We start from the raw sequence: 9,585 nt of genomic DNA, 5'->3' as shown, positions 1-9,585 counted from the left end.
GGTGATCGCAGCGGCTCGAGTTATTCTCAATGTATGGAAGGAACCATCTCCTCCAGAATATAATAGGTGGAAAGAAAATATGCTGAAAATGGTGTCGTATGAAAAATTCTTGGCTAGGATTAATGATGATAGGGAGGGTTTTGACAAATCATGGGGACGTGTTTTTGGCTGAGATGGTTAGAATTTATTTGGTCAGGGCAATTATCTTTAGTTAAATATTATGCTTGCTGTATTGTATGTTTGTGTAGGCACTCAGTAATGGAATAACTTAAGAATTTGATTTTATTGTCCTTTTTTTTGCGGGTGTACCGATAGTAAGTATTGAAAATAGACCCAAAATACAAAGGTGAATTAACCATGGGATTGGAAGCTGTCTTTTCTTTTCTTTTTTTGTTTCTTTTCTGTTGTTGTTTTGTTTGTTGTTTTGTTTATGTTTTCATGTTGTTAAATGTTAAAAACAAATAAAGACTTCAATTACAAAAAAAAAAGAAAAAAAAAGAACTCCACCGACTTCACCGACAAGGTCCAGAAACTTACCCTGGATCCAGATGAAACCATGGTGTCCTTTGATGTAGTCTCTCTCTCTTCACTTGCATACCCACCACGGAGGCCGTGGAGACTGTCATAAAACGACTACAAGAAGACAGCTCGTTGGAGGACAGGACCAACTTCACACCCGATCAGATCTGCACACTGTTAGACCTCTGCCTCACCACTACATACTTCAAATACAACGAAGGCTTTTACAGACAAAAACATGGCTGTGCCATGGGCTCCCCCGTGTCACCTATTGTAGCCAACCTTTACATGGAGGAAGTGGAAAGGAAGGCTCTTGGCTCTTTCAAAGGAAGAGTACCCAGCCACTGGTACAGATATGTGGACGACACCTGGGTCAAAATCAAGACACAAGAAGTGGAATCCTTCACTGCGCACATTAACGCTGTGGATAAAAACATCAAGTTCACCAGGGAAGACACAAAGGACAACTGTCTGCCTTTCCTGGACTGCGCTGTGCACATTGAAGAGAACGGCAAACTCAACATCGAAGTTTACCGGAAGCCCACACACACGGACCAGTACCTCCTCTTTGACTCCCATCACCCTCTGCAACACAAACTTGGAGTAATCAGGACCCTACACCACTGGGCAGAACATGTTCCCTCTAAGCCTGAAGGGAAAAAGAAGGAACACACACATGTAAAGGAAGCACTCAAAACGTGCGGCTATCCTAAATGGGCGTTCTTAAAGTCAGCAAAGAGGCACAGAAAAGAAGACCAGACACCAGCGAGGGAGGATAAGAAGGACAGACGCAACAACATTGTCACCCCCTATGTAGCCGGTGTATCAGAGAAACCCGGTGTATTTCAGACCCAGCAACACGCTCAGACACAAACTGGTTCACCCGAAAGACAAAACGCCAAAACACAGACTTAACAATGTGGTGTATGCTGTACAGTGCAGCGAGGAATGCTCAGACCTCTACATTGGAGAGACCAAACAGCCACTTCACAAGCACATGGCACAACACAGAAGAGCCACCTCCACAGGACAAGACTCAGCAGTCCATCTGCATCTAAAGGATAAAGGTCACTCTTTCGAGGATGCCAATGTTCACATTTTGGACAGAGAGCCATTAATGAGCGTGGACATAAATGAAGCCATTTATGTCCACTGTGAGCGACCATCTTTGAACAGAGTGAACACAGTAGCTTACAACACCAACTGTCTGCCATCTATAATCCCGTTTTGAGATGCTTCCACTCACATCCTGGGCCATCTGACCTCAGGAAATCACACGATAGGTTGGGGCCAGGTTTCACAATGAGCTCACCCGAAACCCTGGCTGATTGTGACCCACACCCGATTTCACACCTTTGCTCATGTGATTAGGTAGAGGATCATCAGGGGTCCTTTGTCCCTCTTTGGGGGAAACTCCCACTGGGTTTAAATCTGGGACTCTCCACCAACTGAAGAAGCTTCTTGGATGAGAGGTGAAACGTCTTCAAGTAACTTAAAGAAGTCCAGACGCTTTTCTTTCCAAGATCCTTAGACTATGATGATCTGGATGACTGAGAACCTTCACAGACAGTGGCTAAGCAGCTTATAGCTGTTTTAGATGAATACAACATTCTGGATAAATTCCAATCTGGCTTTCATAGAGCTCACTTTACTGAAACTGCACTTCTTAGAGTCTCCAACGGCATTTTGATGAGGTGTAATGCAGGAGAATGCTCCGTTTTGTTGATGTTGGACCTGACCTCTGCCTTTGATACTGTGGACCATCATATTCTGCTAGATAGGCTGAGACACTGGGTGGGCATATCAGGGTCTGCTTTGGACTCATTCAAATCTTATTTGCATGAACGATCCTTTTCTGTGGCTACCTCTAAGTACAGTTCTTCTTCTACTTTTCTTGCCTATGGTGTGCCACAAGGTTCAGTTTTGGGGCCTTTATTGTTTTTGTTGTATTTACTTCCTCTTCAGTACTTATTGAGCACTTTTAAGGACATTTCGTATCACTACTATGCAGATGATATTCAGTTATATATTTCCTTTAAGCCCCCAAGATGTTTCCAAAAAAAAAAAAACAGCTAAAAACTCATCTTTTTAAAACTGCTTCGGTTGATTTTTATTTTTATGTTTTAGCTTCTATGTAGCACTTTGTGATTTTTATCTTGAAAGGTGCTACAGTATATAAATAAATTTTTACTTTTTTACTTCTATACATTGTATGCATAATATGTCTGAAAAGCAGTCCCAGTACCTGCAGGGATAGGAATCCTTTTTCCTTTAACAGCTTTTCATGTGTTGAGTTTAGGCACGTGAGAGACTTTTTGTTTATTTGTTTATTTGTTTATTTAATTGTTGTTTTTTTGGTGCACCTATCCCAATGTTGTTCTACCTTTAAATGATAAAATCTGTTTGAACTACAAAATCTCACAATAGTACTGGTCTTTGCTTGGGAACAGGAGAGTCACATTTGTGTTCCACTCTGTAGTGGTTGGGGAGTACTGCTGCCTTAAACTTTGACCTCAGAGTGATGTGACATTTGTTCACACAACCAATAGAAATGCAGAATGTCCCAGGTTGGGCATAACGACATAAATAAACCGGTGGGGGTCCATGAGTCTTTTGGTACCAGGCCGCGAGAGTTGAGGCTCCTGTGTGAAATTTATGGTTTTCAGGGTTTTTATCACAGTTTAACATAATTTTTTTTAATTGTTTTTTTCATTAACTCGGTTTCCCTGGTTCTTTTTCTGTGTGTTATGAATAAATCTTTGTTTTTGGTACTGGTACTGGTTTTATTTTGTTGTATTTATCCACAACACCTTAAAGGCAGGTCCATGAAAATATTGTCAAACATAAACCAGTCCATGATGCAAAAAAGGTTACAATAATGGAAGAAGCTCGCTTCTGCAAAAAGTTCACCTCTCAAAGTGAGAGAAACGGTGCCTGAAATGAAAATCAGACTGTTCTTCAAACTTTCTTTCGGTAACAAAGTAATATTTCTAACTTTAGCACATATTAATCAGACTATTAGAAGTGTTCGAACTCTAAAGAGAATTTGTAAAAAACTTGGGCTGTTTAGAAGGAAGATTCAGTCAGACTAGCCTTTGTCCAACAAGAGATCATGACCAATGCACAGATGCAGCGATGTATTCGTTTCCAGAGGATGGACTGAACCCTATTTTTGTGGATGAGATCACTGTGTATGGAAGAGTGCACGCCAAAAGGTCAATATTCCTGCAATGAAACAGTCTTTGTTGTCTGCTTATGGTAGAAAATGAACGAGATGCCCCAGGAGATCCACTTGTTGCTGCTGATCTGTATATTAGGTTAAGAGGACTAGAAGGAGGAGTTGGCCGTCCGACTGCGGTCTGGAGTGTGGAGCCTTCCTGCTGCTGCGGAGTCGGGGCGGTCTGCCTCCCCCCACCGCAGGGAAAAGGGAAACACCACCTGGGTCTGGGTGCAGTTCCCCCCTCCAGGGGCGGGGGCACCTAGACCCGGTTTGTAGAGTACGCTTGGGGAGTGTGATCGTGTGTACAACGTCTCTTTATGTCTGTCTCCACGTTGGTTGAGTGTGGAGTAAGTGCATATGAGAGCATGAGGGTGGGAATGGATGTTTGTGTCTGTGTGTGCCTGTATGTCTGTGTCTATATGTCAGGTTGGGTATCAGACGCCACCTCTCTGGGGACACCTCAGGCCCTCCAAGGTTTGGAGGCCTATCTCCCCCTACCACCACTTCCCCTGCCAGTGGCGGACCCCCTCAGACATCGGTGCGTTGGTGGTTCTTTGTGTCCGGGGATGGGCGTCCAGGTACACACCGGCTCACTCCTTGGCGGCCGCTTATCGGGGCCTGGAGCCTGGGGCTCGCTCGGGCCACTTCGGAGGTGGGGTGCCCCCGGCCTCTCGGCCTGGGGCTCGGTCACTCAGGCGCAGCTGGCTGCCGGCGGAGCTCATGGGCGCGTCACTGCAACTCCCCCTGGCTTCTGCTCCGCGGCTGCTGAGTGAGCCCTCATCTGGGACTCTCCTCAGCTCTTTCTGGGACAGTGGCGCGGCTGCCCCTCTGTTGGTCTTCCTTGGTCTCTTGTGTTCTGGGGGCCTCTGGATGTCTGGAGTTTTGATCTCCTCCATACATGCTTCATACCCTGGAGGACGGGGCTGTGGCCCCCCCACACCCTCTAGCAGATCATTACATGAAGGAACCTTTTAAAAACAAGCGCGTCCATGCTCACAGGTGTACACACGGGTGATCACACCCACAAACTACACCCTTTTTGGCTCCTACCTCAAAGCACACTGTGTTCTGTTGATCTTATGTGCTGCACAATAATGTTTAATATTTAGTATTTACTGTCATATTCCCAAATATCATTGTGATATTGTTTATTCTATTACTCTTGTTCTCTTCTGCTTGCTTTCTTTTTTCTTTCTCAGCAGGTGATCCAGGTGATTGATATATGCATTTTTTTTTCTCTGCCTGTTCTGTTGGTTTTTGTCTTTTGCCCTTCTCCCCCGTCCCTCTTCTCAGTTGTTTCTCTTTCCCTCTTTCTTTCTCCCCTTCTTTCCCCCAGTCAAGTCTGTCCCGTATTCAGTAAGTGAAAATAAAATAAACAATAAAAGGTGAATCAAATGGACCATTATGGCTGGGATGGTCAATTTGGTAAAGTAAATCCGTTGGGCATCTTTCTTTGCCTTTAGACAACAATTCTGATGCAAAAGAGCCAAACGGGACAGGCCAAAAAAAAAAAAAAAAAAAGGTTAAGAGGAGAAATACTGCAAAGTATTTAAGAAATTTCAGTGTCTAAAAGTCCAAATAAAATAAAAAAATTACTCTTTATCTTGACCATGTGATTTTATATAGATACCCTATATGCAGGTATTTCTTCATTGCATTTAATGAAAGACATCTTTTGGGTGCAAGCAAACCATTTTTTTCATGTCATTCTGTCAGAATATGGCCATTCATTACTGCTATAATATAAATTCAGAGTGCTGATAGGAGGTCAGATTAGTCTTCCAACTAGTATCAGTTTATGTTGACCATAGTAGAAAAGTACATTTTCTATTTTCCCCCAGTTCAATTGTTTTTCTACCTGCACACTGCAATTAAAGCATAAATGCTGACGTTGCTTGACGAAGCTGAATATTGTGACTATATTGAAACAAAGCTCTTATAATCATTTACCCATGTGAATATCCAGTTCAGTTTCAGAGTACCAAAGTAATAACCACTTAATATCAAAGTAATATCATGGTAACAACCATGGTTACAGTTGAGTAAGATTACACTGAAATTTATGTAATTGCATAATAAGGGTCCCAAAGCTGGGACCTGTATTAAGTGCTAATAGCAGGATAATGAGGAAGAGGGTCAGGGTTAGTTAGGTAGTTTCTGTGTAATAAGCAGGAAACAGTTGCAAAATGCAAAACTGTCTCTATTTAATAACATATTAATAACCTATTAAAGCAAACTTAAATTATTACCTGGAAACACCTGTGGTAGTTTCTGTGTAATAAGCATAAACAGAAACAGCCTGTAAAGAGCTGGCTGCCAGTAGGTGGCAGACTGGCGCCTACTGTGAGTCTGAACTTTCTATTTTATCCCTGGATAAAGACAAAGAAGAAGTGGGGTGCCAACAGCTAACTTTAAGCACTTTTCCCTTCATTTTTGGCTTGCCTCGTAGAGTCATGGTTGCATAAACGAGAGGGTTATAAAAATACATTTGGAATCAATGAATATTCTAGCTACTGTTCCTTAAGTTATATTTAGGATCACTTGCACACATCTTGCAGGCGGTCTGTCCTCCAAGCTCGGGTCCTCTACCAGAGGCCTGGGAGCATGAGGGTCCTGCGCAGTATCTTAGCTTTTCCTAGGACTGCGCTGTTGTTCCTGGGATCTGCTGGAGCCACTCGTCAAGCTTGGGAGTCATTGCACCGAGTGCTCTGATTACCACTGGGACCACTGTTACATTCACCCTCCCCATCTTCTCGAGCTCTTCTCTGAGCCTTTGGTATTTCTCATGTTCCTCCTTCCTGATGTTACTGTCATTCGGGACCACTGCGGCTGTCTTTCTTCTGTTTGTCTACCACCACTATGTCCAGTTAGTTGGCCACCACCATTTTGTCCGTCTGTATCTGGAAGTCCCACAGGATCTTAGCTCGGTCATTCTCCACCACCCTTGGGGGCATCTCCCATTTTGACCTCGGGACTTCCAGATTATACTCGGCACAGATGTTCCTGTACACTATGCCGGCCACTTGGTTATGGCGTTCCATGTATGCCTTGCCTGCTAGCATTTTACACCCTGCAGTTATGTGCTGGATTGTCTCTGGGGCATCTTTACACAGCCTGCACCTGGGGTCATGCCTGGAGTGATAGACCCCAGCCTCTATGGATCTTGTGCTCAGAGCTTGTTCCTGTGCTGACATGATTAGTGCCGCTGTACTGTCTTTCAGTCCAGCTAATCACATGAGCCACTGGTAGGATTTCTGGATGTCAGCCACCTCTGCTATCTGCCGTGGTACTTACTGTGCAGGGACCTGTCCTTCCATGATGGTTCCTCCTCTTCCTCCTCATTCTTGGGTTTCTGCTGCCTGAGGTATTCACTGAGCATGCAGTCGGTTGTGGCCATCTTCCTGATGTATTCATGGATGTTTGTTATCTCATCCTGGATTTTGGTGCTGACACTCACCAGTCCCCGGCCTCCTTCCTTCTGCTTAGCTTACAGCCTCAGAATGCTGGACTTAGGGGGGAAACCCGTCATGTATCCAGATTTATTTACCTTTGAAATCCGATGTGACTGCTTCTTTGCAACCTCTGTTCAACTGTTTGCATGAAGTTAAAATTTGGTTATCACATAATTTTCTTACATTGAACGAGAATAAGACCGAAATCATAGTCTTTGGTAGTCACACTCCGCTAGACCAGTTAGTTGATGCCCTAGGCCCTCTCGCTAGCCATCTTTCGTCCACTGTAAGAAACCTCGGAGTGTTCCTGGATGGCTCTTTTAAACTCGAGAAACAGGTGTCCACTGTGGTAAAAAACAGCTTTTACCAGTTGCGTCAGATTTCCAAAGCAAAGCCGTTCCTTCCTTTAAAAGATCTTGAAAAGCTTATCCACGCATTTATTACATCCAGATTGGACGACTGTAACTCCCTCTACTCGGGCCTCCAACACTCCTCTCTTTGCCGGCTCCAGTTAATTCAAAATGCAGCTGCGTGTCTTTTAACAGGTACGAGAATTCATGAACACATAACTCCAATTTTAGCCAAATTACATTGGCTCCCTGTTAAATATCGTATAGATTTTAAAATTCTTTTGTTCACTTTTAATATTTTGAATAATTTAGCGCCCAGTTATCTTTCTGATTTACTCCATTCATACAATCCCAACAGGGCACTTAGATCGTCCAACCACAGGCTCCTAGCACAACCTAGGACTCGAATGAAGTCGAGAGGCGACCGGGCCTTTGCATCCGTGGCACCCAGACTCTGGAATAACCTCCCCGTTCATATTCGCACTGCCGAGTCTATCCAGTCTTTTAAATTACGTCTTAAAACTTATTTTTTTACTTTGGCTTTTGATTCTGTCTAGTTGGCTGTTTTAGCTTGTTGCGTTGTTACCTATTGTTTGTCGTCCTCCTCTATTGTTTGTTTTAACTGTCTCATGTTTTTATTGACTGTGAAGCACTATGGTCAACACTGTTGTTTTTAATATGTGCTATATAAATAAATTTTGATTTGATTTGATTTGATGTATGGTCAGGAGCTTCCTTGTCTTGTCAGCAGTGGCTTCTATCTCCTCCTTTTTCCAGCTTATATATCCCAGCAGGGTACCTGATCATAGGCAGGGCGTAGGTGTTGGTAGCCTGGATTTTGTTCTTACTGTTCATCTGATTCCTCGGGACTTGCCAGACCTTCTGCAGGTACTTAGTGTTTGCAGCTTTCATAGCAGCTTCTTCATTGTTGCCATTTTCCTACGGTGCATGTGTGTGTGAGTGTGTGTGTGTGCAGCGGCTCTACTCTGAGCCCCTCCTGGATGGCTGAACTTCTCACCCTATCTCTAAGGGAGAGGCCAGCCACCCTTCAGAGGAAGCTCATTTCCACCGCTTGTATCCGCGATCTCGTTCTTTCGGTCTCTACCCACAGCTCGTGACCATAGGTGAAGGTAGGGACGTAGACCCACCAGTAAATTGAGATCTTCGCTTTTATATTCAACTTCACCACGACGGACCGGTACAGCGTCCGCATTACTGCAGCCACAGCACCCCGCCCCTTTCTCCCATCACTCGTGAACAAGACCCCGAGATGCTTAAACTCCTCCACTCTGGGGCAGGAACTCGTCCCTGACCTGGAGTGGGCACTCCACCCTTTTCCGGCTGAGGACCATGGCCTCAGATTTAGAGGTGCTGATTCTAATGTCCACCGCCTCACACTTGGCTGCAAAGCCTTCCAGTGCAAGCTGGAGGCCACCACCCGATGAAGCCAACAGAACCACATCATCCACGAAAAGCAGAGATGAGATTCTGAGACCACCCAAGTGAAAGCCTTCCACCACTTGGCTATGCCTAGAAATTCTGTCCATAAAATTATTACAAGATTCGGTGATAAAGGGCAGCCCTGGCAGGGTCCTTCACCCACTAGGAACAAGTCTGACTTTTTGCTGGCTATAGGGACCAAGCTCTTGGGCCAGACACCCCATACTTCCACAGCACCTTGCACAGGACACCCTGAGGGACATGGTCGAATACCTTCTCCATGTCCACAAAAAACATGTAGACTGGTTGGGCAAATCCCATGTATCCTTAAGTATCCTTGAGAGGATAAAGAGCTGGTCCAGTGTTCCACAACCAGGACGAAAACCGCATTGTTCTTCCTGTATCCGAGATTTGACTAACGGGTGGACTCCCCTTTCCAGCACCCCGGCATAGACTTTCCCAGGAAGGATGAAGAGTGTGATCCCCCTGCCACAGATGTTTCTGTGGTGTATTTTGCAACTCTTTTTCCTGCTTATTACACAGAATCAACTAATTGGGTGGTAATAACTAAGAAATTACCATATTATTTCATTCTTGTTTGGAC

Source organism: Copadichromis virginalis, linkage group LG9 (assembly GCF_057382275.1).
Source record: "Copadichromis virginalis isolate Kocher_CV1m ecotype Utaka linkage group LG9, C_Virginalis_male_GT1.1, whole genome shotgun sequence".
Taxonomy (NCBI): Eukaryota; Metazoa; Chordata; class Actinopteri; order Cichliformes; family Cichlidae; genus Copadichromis; species Copadichromis virginalis.
This window is presented reverse-complemented; position numbering follows the sequence as displayed.